Below are 15,047 nucleotides of genomic sequence, written 5' to 3' on the forward strand. Positions count from 1 at the left end.
GCATGTCATTGCATTTAAACTTGATCGCTGTTTTTTTTATATGCATTCCTTCTGTCAAAAACCAGTAGTTGCATGTGCTCAAGTGTAAAAAAAAAAAAATTGGAATTGGTTTACTAACATGTAAAATCAAAGCAGTAGGTAATTTCCTAAATTTATTTGGATATGAGCCGACATATGAAAAATGTGCTATGGGAAACCTTTTCACTACCCATAGCAACTATTCAAAATATTTGTTTCATTTTCCAAACCTTTATTTTAGAAATGACAGTTGAAAGCTGTTGTGTCGCTGTTGCAGAAGAAAATTGTATAAACGCGTACCTTTCCTTCAGTTCCATGCTGTTTTTTGTAGGCTTTTGTTATGATCGGAAAAAGCAGCCACCACAATAAAAAAATATTTCCTGAAGACCTTATTGCAAAGTTTCTCAGTTTTCAGCAATTAAGAATATCCTTTTACGTTAATATAAAATCCTGACAGATAGAATATAAAATCCTGACAGATAGACTGAACAATCTAAAATGTCATACAGCCACAGTGATTGAACTGTTATGGTTAATATGTAAGGGCTCGTACAGACGGACGGACTGTCCGCTCAAAACGGTCCGCTGGACCGTTTTGAGCGGACATGTCCGCCCGGAGATTTCTGTCTGATGGTTGTACACACCATCAGACAGAAATCCCCCGCGTACACGATACGCGGGGACGTGGCCGCGACGATGACGCGGCGACGTGCGCGGCCCTGGAAGTTCAAAGCTTCCACGCATGCGTCCAATCACTTTGACGCATGCGAGGGATGGCGGCCGATCGGACATGTACGGTGAGTCTGTACAGACGACCGAACATGTCCGACGGACAGGCTTCCAGCGGACATGTTTCTTAGCATGCTAAGAAACATTTGTTCGCCGGAAAACTGTCGGCTGGACAAATGTCCGCTGGAAACCTGTCCGCTCGGCCGCACACACGAACGAACATTTATGCTGAAACTGGTCCGCGGACCAGTTTCAGCAGACATGTTCGGTTGTGTGTACGGGGCCTAACTATGTAATTTGGTAAACCTATTTATATGTGGCAAATGTTGACATAAAAACACAACTTTTAACCTGCACCTCTCACTATTAAATGTATTGGCAAGTCTATTTGGGAGTGGGGCTGGATTTAGGAAAAAAAATAAGTTTTAGACTTGAAATGCAAAATGGTTAATAGACAAAGGTAGCTGCAAAGCACTGGGTTGAAGATGTGATAAAGGACGTTCCCAATACAATCACTGAAAATGCAAAGAGTGATCTATGCAAATAATATGTATTTGCTTGTAACCTTGTTTAAACGTGTATTAGCGAATTGCTTAACTTTATACATATGCACAAATGTTTCAAAAAAGTATATATATAGTTTAGAATTGCTCAAAACAAATATGTCAGCCTTTGTAGGGGTAGTGCGCAGGCGTAGGAGGGGCCTGATGCTGAGCTCCGCTCCAAGCTCCCTCCAGCACGATGAAAGCCTGAGAGGCCGCTTCCCTACCCCTACAAACCCCCCTACAAGTCCGCTACTGGTCCCAGGCACGATCGGGTTCGATGCCCGCGGACAGAAAGAATAGGACTCACCCCGACGTGCACCTAGAATCAGATACAGACCGGTTCTCTTCTATACAGGGCTTCTGGAAAAGCAGAGATAGTGATACGGCGTGCAGGTGGGAAGGAAGGAGGTGATCAGAGACGCCACAGAAGGTTCGCAACACACCAGAACAAGTAAAGGGGGTGAAAGGACTTTGGAGCCCACAAGGCTGAATTGCTAGGTAGCAAGCAGGACCGAAGTGCCGGCGGTTGAACGGAGAGTTGATACGGGGTCGCGCTGTATAGCCCCCTCACTTTGTCGAGTGCCTGCAGCCAAGTACAACCAGAAGCCAGCCAGAAGCCTGGATCGGAGAGCGCGGTTGCAAGGGGATGAGTCATCTCAAATATAGTACAGAACGGTATATCATACAGACTGTTAACAAATTGACTGACTGTGAATGGTAAAGAGAGCATAGTAGGCTTAAACAAGCTGATATATTGAACATTTTGGGCCGTCCGATTATGGTACAACTATTCTGGATGGTACCTATGCATACTTGAAGGGAGTATAAAATAGTTCATTTAGCCCGTAAAGGAAATTAGATTCTTCTAATACCCTTCTAAAAACTTGGGAGACCATAGATGAAAAGTATATACGTAGACTGAATAGACTACATTAAAACTTTCTACTGATTGTGTTTGGATCGCAAAGTCGCATTGAATTAAATGAGTCGTACCACTTGCAGTTTATGTTCCTTTTTGTGCCTTGTGGTTTTCTGTTTGTTAGTCTTTTATTTTTTTTGCCTCTTTGCAATACAGATGGCTGCCTATAGACTGTTTGAAATAATACTGTGGGCCTGCTGGAAACAGCAAAATACCAGTAAAACTACAATAGAAAGACATACTGCCAGAATATAATAAATGTTGGTTCATGAATTCAATGCTGTAGGTTCCTGACTTCAATGCTTACACCTGTATATATTTGCATACTGTCTACTCGCTGTCTGCTGTGAAAAAACTATAAAACCGGGAATGATATAAGACGGAGGAGACATAGGCAGCTTTAAAACTGCTAACGCAGGTGTGAACAGAAGCTGCCCCTCTACCTCAGGGGACTTGCCTTCCCCCTTCCCTGGGTGCGGGTCCATTCCCCCCCCTATCGGATGCAGACTGATAACTTACTTTACATCTGTGAAGTGGACACTGTAAATACAGTACATAATACCATGGAAACGTCAATAAAGGGGGAAATAACGGCTCTACGTCAAGACATGAAGCATATGCTAAAATAGGGTTGAGGAAACGGAAGAAATCCTGGACAATTATGGGGCTGAATTAAAAGGACTGAAAGAGCAGATGGGTGAGATGTTCAGAGAACAAAGGTATATGAAGTATAAAATTGAAGACCAAGAAAATAGGAGCAGAAGGAAAAATATTAGGATTAGAGGTCTCCCGGATATTCAAGGAAAAAATGAGGACCTTCAAGTGAAAATGGATAAAATATTTGGTCATATGCTGGGAACCAAAAAGGTAAACAACAAAATGTTATTTAAAAGGATCCATAAGGTCAGAAAGCCCGCTGAAATTGCAGGAGATGTGCCAAGAGACGTTATAGCAAGATTCCATAACTATCAATAAAAGGAACAGATAAGGGCCTACATAAGGAACTAACCAACCGGTCAAATTTGGGGAGTTAACTTTGCAGGTATTCCCAGACTTAGCACCAGAGACATTATCCAGGAGAAGAATACTTAAACCATTGTTGGAACAACTAAAGACGCAGAATATCCTCTATTTATGGGGATTCCCAGACTGCCTAATTGGACATAAAGAAGGCCGTTCAGCAATTCTAAGGTTCCCAGAAGACACCCCAAAATTTGGTAATCGAATGAACATCCCACTGCTGGAGATCCTGGGCTGGTGGGAAAAGCAAGAACATCAGTCCTGGCACCCGACGTGGAAGAAGAAACCACCAGGAACACGGATGAGATAGAAATGATGACATGTCAATAATTAATTAGTATATATTAAAAAGGGAAGGGGAAGAAACTAAGAAACCTGCAAAAAATGGGACTGGGGACTCTTGGATTGGTTGTTGGGAGGAGAGGGTGGAGGCGGGTGACTCCGGTTTAGGGGTGGCATCGGCCCTGTTTAAGGACTGCATCAGAGTTCAACCTCCAGGGGGACGAACCAGGGGCCAGGAGGGACAAGGAGGGCCATGGTTCATTGGGCTTTGGGGAGGCCAAGTTTCCCTCACATGGGAGGGTGGGGGGTGGAGGAGAGTGGGTGGCAGGAGGGTGGAGAAGGGGGTGGTATTTGGGGAGGAGGGGAGGGGTTGGGGGGTGGGTTAGTAAGAGGGTGGGAAGGGAGACCTCCAGGAGAAGTCATGACCGGGTCAGTAGAGCTGGATATAAGTAATGATGTCTAAATTAAATATAATGTCACATAATGTTTGAGGATTAAATGCCCCTATTAAATGTGCTAATATAATGAAAGAATTAAGTCCCCTGTACATGATACGTATTCAAGACTAGATTTTTTTTTCCATTGAACACCGGCTGTTGGAAGCAGAATGTATTACAAAAATTGGAATAGTGACCTTTTCAGATCACACGCCAGTGACACTCCAACTGAAGATGGGTGAGGCACAAAACAAGAGTAATAGCTGGAGACTGAACGAAGAACTCTTACATGATAAAAGTAGTAGAACAGCGAATAAAAGAGGAATTGGGAAAAAAAATTAGGATCAATAGTACGAGAAGGGAAGGAGCGGAGAAAAAAAAGAACTCTGGAGAAAAAAATTGCTTTAACAAAAGAAATATACGAATAGGAACAGCAACATAAGCAAACTAGTGAAAAAGAACCCCTATTATAACTTAACATTAAAAGAGATTTAATTGAGCAGGAAACCCGAACAACTTTTAATCAAATAAAGAAAGAGGTACCAATGGGGCAATAAGCCAGGGAAATATTTTGCAAAATTTTTAAAGAAAAAAACGGCTAACTATATAGAAAAAATATAAACCGGTTCCGGGGAAGTAGTCCGCAAAAACCTTCCAAGAGTACTATGGAAGACTTTACTCAATCCCTGAAGATAAATTCAGCTATCTAGAGGCCCCCATAACAAAAGAGGAGATCAGGGTAATTATAAAAACATCACCGGGTGGGAAAAGCCCAGGACCTGATGGTCTGATGACACTATATTATAAAAAATGTAAGGACATCTTAAATTCCTAAAATTGTGCTCCTATATGAATGGGATAGGCACAAGGTGGGAGATGCAGAAGAGGCCACTATTACCATAATCCCAAATGAAGGTAAAGATGGCACACTATGCTCCAGCTATAGACCGATTTCACTCTTAAACAGTGACACCAAAATATTTGCAAAAATATTGGCAGGGAGGATGAAAATGATAATGAACGACTTAATACACGCTGACCAGGTCGGTTTCATCCCAGGAAGGGAGGGGAGGGACAATGGAATTGGAACACTTCTTGCTCTGCAGAAAAAGTGGGGCCCCAGGTCTACTCCTGTCAATCGATGCTAAAAAAGCATTTGACAGGGTAGACTGGGGCTTCATACAGAGCACGTTAGGCCTAGGGCTTAGAATGACCACCTGGATAAAGGCATTATATAATCGACCTTAGGTGAGAGTAAAAGTTAACTGGACCATGTCGAACATTTGAAATGTATAATGGGAGGGGCGTGACCGGATGTAGGAGAGGGTGGATGTGTGAGTGAGCGTGTGAGCCTCTCCGCTCTCTCTCTCCCGTTTCTCTGCCTGTAATGCTGCTTGAAAATACCCTGAAATATCCCTCCATGGATCCAGGGTTTGAGTGATATCTCCCCCCACCCTCCACGGAGCCATTAAAGCTACTTAGAGCCCTACCTTTGGAGCCCTCCGGAACCTGGTTGTGACCTGTCTCCATGCCCTGTGTTCTGCCGTGGGCTGCGTGTTGACGCCAAGTGCTGCAAGGCTTTCCCTATTCCACCTTGCGGAGGCTGCATCCCTTCTCCTCTCACCCGGGTTGCGGGAGCGAGCTGGTCGGATCCCGATTACCTGTCTCGAGGGGGGGCCGGACTATTGGCGGGGAGCTGGGTAGCAAACCCCACTGTAAACGGAGCCGTCGGAAGTCTCGCGGGATCTCGGGAGTCAACGAGATCTCGTTCTACTGCATGCCATCGAGTGGCAGTGATCAGGGGAGAGAGTGTGATAGCAGCAGGTCAGTGGAGGAGATGCTGTCTCTCACAGATCTTTGACAGCTCACTGGTTCACTGATTTACAGGCTACTGGTCCTGTAGCTTGGGGTCTTCTACTACTTATAATAAATAAATAATAAATATAGCATGCTGCTGGCTGTACCCCCCTTGTGTTAAAAGCTGTGTTCTAGGGGAGGGCTGAACACAGCCTACGGCCCCCCCTGATTTTTAGTGGCGCCCATTTAAGGCTCTACGCTATTTACGCTGTTTACGGCCATATTAAATCACGGCGGTATTGCATATATTTTCTTTTGAGAAATTTTTTTTTTTTTTTTTCTCTCTTTTTCTTGGAGACCTGCGGACTACTGCTACTGCTACTTGCTGATTTCTTCCACATAAGGTGGCTTATTACGCCCTATGCTTCCAAAACTATAGGAGGGCATGTCATCTACAAGATCAGCCAAAAACACCCAGGCATCCGCTGCAAAGTTGGAGCGAAGTACGCATCTCTCCTCTAATTCACCAGCCAAGGGTCAACTTCCTACAGCTACAAGCCAACTTAAGCCGCAGATGGGGCCGCCACTCGACAGGAGGAGCCAGGGTCAACCCGCTGTAAAACCAACTAACACCACTAATACCACTAATGCATCAAGTACATCAAGCATCAGAAACGTGAGTACCAAAGGGGTGGGGGGAGAGACACCAGGGACTGTAAATATACCGGTAATTGTTGCATCACCTGGTGAGCATGACCCCCCCACAGCTGGTATGACACCACAAGGGGAACCCACACTGAGAGAGGTACTTTGCGCGGTTAACTCATGCAAGGACTTTATGGTCAATTTTGACGTACAGTTAATGAGCTTAAAGGAAGAACTGTTAGCCATGAGCCAGGAGCTACATAGGACTGTTACGAGAACAAATGCTCTGGAAGAGAGACTAAGTGTAGTCGAAGATACGTTGTTTCCACTGCAGGGGGAACTTAAAGGGCTACAGGAGCTAACAGACCTTCAAGCGACCAAGTTAGACGCATTGGAAAACCGACTTCGGAGAAATAACGTGAGAGTGGTAGGCCTCCCAGAACAATGTGAAGGCACAAATTCCATTGCGTTTATGGAGAAGTGGTGTAGTGAAATTTTTGGCTCTGATGGTTTCTCTCCCTTTTTCTCCATAGAAAGGGCCCACAGGGTTCCCTTTAAAGTACTTCAGCAGGGGAAGTACCCAAGGCCAATGCTACTAAAGCTACTTAACTACACAGATAAGATGACCATGCTGCAAAAAGCTAGAGAGATGGGCGACATCATATATAATGGTGCAAGAATTTCAATATACCCCGACTTCTCACCAGATTTACAGAAACGGAGAGCTGAGTTTATACCAATTAAAAGGTCCCTTCAGAAATATAGAATCACATATGCTCTTTTATACCCGGCTCGTCTTAGAGTGGTAGCTCTGGGCAGGACTATCTTTTTCAATGACCCATTGGAAGTTTCTAACTGGCTGGAGACAAATAAAGCAGCTTTATAGTCCCCCACTGTTAGGAGGGGGCTAGGTCTAATAGTAAACATGGAAAGATGAAGACAAGCAAGGCCCACCTAATCAAAGAGAGGAAAAGAAGGGGAGGGGGTAAGAGGAAGAAGGGGAGGGGTTGTTATTTTTTTTTCCCCGATCATCATCCCTGATGTCACTGACTACTTGGATAAACCCAACCCCTAAAGTTCCAAATAAGGTTTTCTTGGGGGGAAGGAAGGGGAAGAAAATGGAAGGAAACGAAGGACACACGTTAAGGGAGGCCAGCCCAGTAGATGGCCCAGACCATGGATGGTTTAACAAAACATGAGAGGGCTGGACGACCTATGCCCTTAGAAAACTCTACTGCTCCCCCCCATCAAAAGGAAAAAAGAAAAAAGAAAGAAAAGTGAACAGAAAATAAATGTAAGAAAAAGAGAAAAGATTTTTTTTTGGCTCTGCTCTGAGCACTTTGCACCTTTTAGTGACACTTGGTATCACTCATGTTAAAGTTCATCTAATTTATAAATATTTTTTTTTTTTTTTTTTTTTTTTTTTTTTGGACTTCACACTTTGCACTTTTTGCACTTTACACTTTGCACCTTTTAGTGACACTTGGTGTCATTCATGTTAAAGCTTTTTTTGTATATATCTTCACATGCTTATTAACTTGACAAGGTGTGTAGAGATTTATGAAGCAACGGCAATATTATCACTAAAAAACTAAGCAATAAAGGGGCGTGGTAACTATTTTTGGTAGTAAGCATATAAAGTATATTTGACCTTACCCCTGCTTCACTTTACCTCTACCTTTATGCAGAACGGGGGAATGAAGCATTCCTTCCCCCCCCTTTTTTTTTTTTTATTCACAAATCTCGACACGTTGTATTAAGATTTGTTTTCCAAGGTACTGTAATTATACTTGTGATAAAAAGGTTTATACTCCCCTCGGGGTCGTACCAGGGGCTCTAGTACAAGCGGGAGGTACCACACGGTTAAGGGGGGGGATTTGGTTATCACTTTTTCTTTTTTAGATTTCATGGTCGGTTTATGACGGGTTTTGTCTTTTTGGGGGGGAGAGAGAGAGGGGGAGGGACACGCATTTGCGTGGCTGCGGGATGTGTGAGAGAGAGTTTAGTGAGGTCATTGGACAAGCCCTTAAGGGGTGCCCAGCAGGGCGGGGTAGGAAGGGGGTGGGTGGGGGGGGAAGGGTATGGGGGGTGTTAAGGGGTAAAGTTAGGGAGCGTACATTACTTATTTCAAGAGCAGTGTTGTCACAGGAGGCGGAAACGGGAGAGGCGAGTGAGGGGAGGCCAATGGATTTTCAGACCCATACAGAAAAGGCAGGGATGGCCGTATACCTATACCGCTGGATCAGAGTTGTGTATCCTATTGTTATGTCAGTCTGTCTAGATGCGGGATAGTTTATTGGCCATCACTTCCTGGAATGTTCGAGGTATGGGAGATCCAATCAAGAGAACATCAGTTATGTCACTCCTGGAAGACGGTATGCCGGGACTGTTATGCTTACAAGAGACACACTTGACTAGGGACACCGTCCCACTACTGAACAGTCGTAAATTCCAGGCCCAGTTCCACTCGGTTCACTCTTCCTACTCAAGGGGGGTGAGCATTTTGGTGGGGAGGGGGGTGACGTTTTCCTGTACTGAATCCCAGATAGATGAGCAAGGCCGATATATATTTCTTTTTTGCCTAATTGAGAACAGTCCATATGTTTTGGCCAATATGTATATCCCCCCACCATTTAAGCTAGATGTTCTAAACAAACTCCTCGAATTTATACTTGATAAACCAGCGGTTCCGGTGGTAGCTGTAGGGGACTACAATGAGGTGTTGGATGGAAGCTTGGATAGATTTCCTCCGGGAAAAAGATCTGGTGAGAGGCGACTAGCTCGATTCCTGGAGGAAATAGGGTTGAGAGATATATGGAGAACTTGTTTTCCACAAGATCGCCAGTACTCATGCTATTCTAGCTCCCACCATACGCTCTCCAGAATAGACCTGGCAGTGGGTAGTGATGATGTAATGTCCTTGGTAAAGAGAATATATTATGGCCCCAGAGGGGTTTCGGACCATTCCCCTCTGGTGCTAATAATAAAGATTGGAGTTAAAGTCTCCCGTAATGAGTGGAAATTTAATCCAGGTTGGCTGGAGTTGATTAGTGACACAGGAATTCTGGAGTCTAAACTGAAAGAATTTGTACATATTAATACAGGATCCGCTCCAACGGGAATAGTTTGGGACTCTCTGAAAGCTTTTCTGCGCGGCCTGCTAATTCAGCAAGTCGCCAGGGTAAAAAGAAAAGGGAGAGAGCAAGAGGGCAAGTTGGCCCGTGAGACCACTCAAGCCGAATTAAGGTTTATTGAGCAACCCACCCCAGCCATGCGGGAAGCATGGTTGACAAAACAACTAGAGTATAAAACAGCTACTTTGAAATGCGCGGAGAACAAGCGAACCCTACAAAGGCAGTGCCAGTTTGGAGAGGGAGAGAAGGTAGGGCGGATGTTATCTCTTTTGAGTAAGACTAACTCCCCCCCCGTTAAATATCCCAGCAATAAAGACAATGGTGGGAGAAATTTCTACGGATGGCCAGGTGATTTTACAAACATTTTGCGAATATTATAAAGAACTATATAAATCTAAAGGGAGGGCTGGAAGTGGAGCTATGGAATTGTTTTTTCAGAAAATAGTAGTTCCTACCCTGCTAGATGTGGACAGACAGGCCTTGGAAGCACCAATCACTCTAAGTGAAATTCAGCATGCAGTAACCTCAATGCCAAACCAGAAATCCCCTGGCCCGGATGGACTACCTATCGAGGTATACAAGAAATTTGGCGAGATTTTGTTACCAGAATTGTTGAAGGCCTTGGAGGGGGCTGAGAGTGGTGGTACTCTCCCCCGTTCAATGCTGGAAGCAACTATTATAGTAATTCATAAAGAGGGGAAAGAAAAACTGATACCCTCATCCTATCGCCCAATCTCTTTGCTACCTACCGATGTTAAGATCTTAGCCAAAATTTTAGCAACTCGCCTAAATAGATTCATCAGTAAACTTATCCACCCAGACCAGTCAGGGTTTATACCAGGTAGGGCAACAACTACCAATATAAGAAGAACCTTTTTAAACATACAAATACCAACTGATGACGCGAGGCCCAGAGCAGTGCTATCTCTTGATGCCGCCAAGGCATTTGATAGCCTCGAATGGAGATACTTATGGGAAGTATTAGAGAGGTTCGGCTTCGGACCTCGCTTTATTAGATGGGTTAAATTACTATATAGCGAGCCAAGAGCTAAAGTCAAAATTAATAATGAGATATCAGAAGTTTTTCAGTTGGAGCGAGGGACGAGGCAGGGGTGTCCTCTATCCCCCCTTCTGTTCGCCCTCGCTATGGAACCATTTGCTATAATGGCCAGGACGAGGTCGGACATAATGGGGTTTAGAAGACACCAAGGGGAAGACAAGATTGCACTATTTGCAGATGACATCTTGTTCTTTCTGGGGGATGTTGCAACCACTCTAGACAAAGTGATACAACTGATAAAAGATTTCGGTAATTTCTCAGGCTTGACAATTAATTGGGAAAAATCTGCCCTTTTACCATTGGATCCAGTTGATCTCCAACTCCTGCCAGGTACTTCTCAATTAAGTGTGGTCACAAAATTTAAATACCTAGGGATCTGGATAACGAAAGATGTAACCCAATATGCCAATTTAAATCTCGACCCATTGCTATTAAAGTGGAAAAATAAATGCGATATCTGGAAAAGACTTCCCCTGTCTGTAGCAGGACGATGCAACTTAATTAAAATGATATGGCAGCCGCAATTAATATACCTGCTCCATAATGCACCTTTATGGCTGGGATATAAATGGTTCAAGAACATAGAATCACTATTTAGAGAACTTATATGGAGGGGCGGCCAAGCCAGGATAAGCTTGCAAACACTCCAGCTACCAGTAAAAGAAGGGGGTATGGCGGTTCCACACCCAAAGCTATATTTTATTGCTTCACAACTGCAACATTTGGCGGGGTGTGGAGCCACTGAGGGAGACGGCTTTATTAGCCGCCTGATGTTAACGGGTAATCCCCATAAATTGTTGGTGGAAGCCCTAGAGGCAGATTACTTCCCCTACAAATACCCAACTATAAAACTGGCTATTAAAGTATGGCATATAACAAAGACCTTATTGGGGTATATTGGCCAAACAGAATTCTCCCCCTATGGAAAAATAATAACCTACAGGAAGTAACAAGGATAGAAGAATCGAGAGAATGGAAGAGTCAAGGTATAACTCGTTTAAAGCATCTGTTTGTGGGTAATACCCTAAAAACATTCCCAGATTTAACAAGAGAATTTAATATCTCTAACAAAACATTCTACAAATATCTGCAGGTACGCCACGCTATCCAAGCACAATTCAGCCCCAAAACAATTATATGGACCCAGATCCCCGTCCTTCTTAAAGTAATCATGGCAAGTAGTGCCAAGGGCTTAATAACAGCAACATATAATACCTTGAGTGCTAGTGCGATAAGCAGAGCAGGCCCGGTCAAGAGTAAAGCTGCGTGGGAAAGAGACCTGGGAACAATATCATCTGAACAATGGGAGAGGATTCTTCAACAATGCGCCTTGGTCTCAATTGCCCCTGCGCAAAGACTGTCCCACCTGTTTTTACTACATAGGGTATATCATACCCCGCATAAAATGTTTAAATTGGGGTGGAGACAAAATAATGAATGCCCGAGATGTAAAGATAAAGGGGATTTAATTCATATGGTCTGGAAGTGCCCTAAACTTTATGACTTCTGGGTAAAAATAATAGAGAGGATAAACGAGGTATTTGGAATATCCCTTAATCCAGTGGCCAGGATTTGCCTCCTGGGGTGTATAGAAGATATAAGAGTTCCTCAAGGTAGCTTGGAAGCTATATTGAGATGCCTCTTCCAGGCACGAAAAACAATAGCCCAAAAATGGCAGGCGCAGACTCCTCCGTCGGTAGAAAACTGGCTAGAGACCATGAAATTAACAATCTCAAACGAGAGAGTGTATTTCACTAGACAGGGGAACTACGGGAAATTTACTAATATATGGGGGCCGTGGCAGAGGGCGGCAGGGAACCTATGAGGATGGTACTAGAGAAAGTGCTTCCAGGGCTACATGCCCCCCCCCTTTTTTCCGTTAGAAGTGGCTGCCACTTATTGCGGCGAGAGCAGGACTGTCAGGAGCTCTAATAGGGATTAGCGATTTTGGGTACGTGACTTTTACTACCAACACAAGAGACAAGGATAAATCACGGCCCACTCCTCTCTTATGTTCCCGCCTGATTGATTAGCGGATTAGTTAATGGGGTTGTACGCTCCCTTAGATAGTTAGGGGGAGGGTGGGGGGAGGGGGGAGATTGGATACAGGACTAGAAGACTTAGTAGATACTAGGTACATCCGGTTATACAAGCTAAATACATGCTCAGTATTGATGGTAGCTTGTTGTTTTCTCTTTTTTTGTTTGTTTTCTTACGCATGTTTGTATATTGAAAGATGGCTACGTGTCTAAATAACCGATTGATGTACCAGTCATTTCAAAATCAAATAAAAAGAAATTAAAGTAAAAAAAAGAAATGTATAATGGTGCCCGCTGTCCCCAATGCTGTTCGTTTTGGCGCCTTATACCCCCTGTTAAGGGGAATAAGGCAGAATTCAGACATAAGGGGGATAAAAGTTGGAGAGGAAGAAAACAAATTAGCGGCCTATGCGAACGACATTTTATTCTTTATAACCAGTCCCAGAATAACATTCCCAAATGTAATGAAATCCTTAAAAGAATACGGAGAGATATCCAATTTTAAAATGAACCCGGACAAATCCGAAACTTTAAATATTACACCAAAAATAGACCGAAACACCTATCAAAAAGAATTCCCTTTTGTCTGGGGAAAAAAGCTAAAATATTTAGGAGTAAAAATAACAGTAGAGACACTGGGGCAGATTCACAAAGGAGTTACGACGGCGTATCTCGAGATGCACGGCGTAAGTGTAAATATGCGCCAGCGTATCTATGCGCCGTATACCCAAAACGAGATACGCCTGAAAACCAGCTTTTTCCGACCGACGTAATCTTTCTACACTGGCGCATCGTGGGCGCAAATATACGCTAGACACACCATTGTTTTGCTATGCAAATATGCAAATGAGGGATATACGGCGATCCACAAAAGTACGTTTGCCCGGCGCAGGCTATGCGCTGTGCGCATCAGCTGTACGTCCGGTCTAAAGTTACCCCTAATAAAAGCAGCTTTAAATTTGCACCAGACGTGTTCAGATCAGCTAAAGCAACACCGTTAGGGACAAGCTGAGCACACACACTTGCAGGACAACAATCTGTATGCCAACATGCCAGGGGCAATCATGGTCCTAGCTATACTACTGGCTTTAGATGCGCGCAGAAGGAGGAGGGAACGGAGGAGGAGGAGGAGGGCACGGGAGAGGATATACCGCACACGCATAGACATCTTTGGCATGGGTGATTCTGAGGTGTATCGCGTCTTCAGATTCAGCCCTGCTGCCATCCTGGAATTAACCACAACCCTGAAAGATGACATCACCAGCCAGACACGCCGCTCACAAGCAGTGCAGCCACTGGTCAAGGTACTGGCAACACTCAATTTCCTTGCCAGAGAAGTTCAACACTCTGCACCAAACACTCTGCACCAAACACTCTGCACCAAACACTCTGCACCAAACACTCTGCACAAACAAGAAATACAAACAACAAAAACAAAAAAGTTTTGAAAGTACGACGGCATACTCGCTCTGTGGATCTGCCCCATTATATTTTTATATATATATATATATATATATATATATATATATATATATATATATATATATATATATATATAATATATATATATATATACTTTTTTTAAACATTTGTGCACATGTATAAAGTGAAGCAATTCGCTAAAACACATTTAAACAAGGTTACAAACATATACATATTATTTGCATAGATTACTCTTTGCACTTTCAGTGATTGTATTGGGAGCTCCCATTATCACATCTTCATTCCTCATTCATCTTTCACTAATTTCAGTTGCGGCAACCCTTCTCTTTTTAGTTTCACTATTGGCGCCAGTATCCATTTATATATTATGCAAAGCACTGGGTTGCCTAACCTGTTGTACTTCATAATCCAATATATATTGTCAAAAGTATTGTGATGCCCGCCTTTACACTCACATGAACTTTAATGGCATCTTAGTCCGTAGGGTTCAATGTGGAGTTGGCCCACCCTTTGCAGCTATAATTGCTTCAACTCTTCTGGGAAGACTGTCCACAAGGTTTAGGAGTGTGTCTATGGGAATGTTTGACCATTTTTCCAGAAGTGCAAGCTCTGGGGGCACTCAAGCAGGCTTACTTCTGAGGCCGCGGCTCTGTGTCCCCATTCATACACGGAGCCGCTTTTCTGCCCCGCCCCATCACTCTAATTGGTTCACTGACTGATGGCACCAGTCAATGGCTCCCTTTGCTGCCCCAGCCAATGAAGAGTGAGAGGCCCATGAGAGCCGAGGCTATTGTGCACATCGCTGGATTGAGATGGGGCTCAGGTAAGTATTGGGGGGGGGGGGTGCACTGCTGCATATAGGTTTTTACCTTCATGCATAGAATGGACATTCTAAAACATTAAAAACTACCTTAAGAGCGTTTATTTTTAAACCTGCAGTTCCAAGTGCCAATTTTACCTCTAATGTCTAGCTACTATT

The 15,047-nt window shown here is 43.8% G+C and overlaps 1 protein-coding gene across 2 annotated transcripts in view; it reads left to right on the forward strand.

The window, feature by feature from the left end:
- The window catches only part of SLC12A7 (solute carrier family 12 member 7), a 574,243-nt gene that overhangs the window by 352,526 nt on the left and 206,670 nt on the right, over positions 1-15,047 (forward strand). The gene's annotated exons all lie outside the window — the stretch shown is intronic.

Source organism: Rana temporaria, chromosome 5 (genome assembly GCF_905171775.1).
Source record: "Rana temporaria chromosome 5, aRanTem1.1, whole genome shotgun sequence".
NCBI classification, from domain to species: Eukaryota; Metazoa; Chordata; class Amphibia; order Anura; family Ranidae; genus Rana; species Rana temporaria.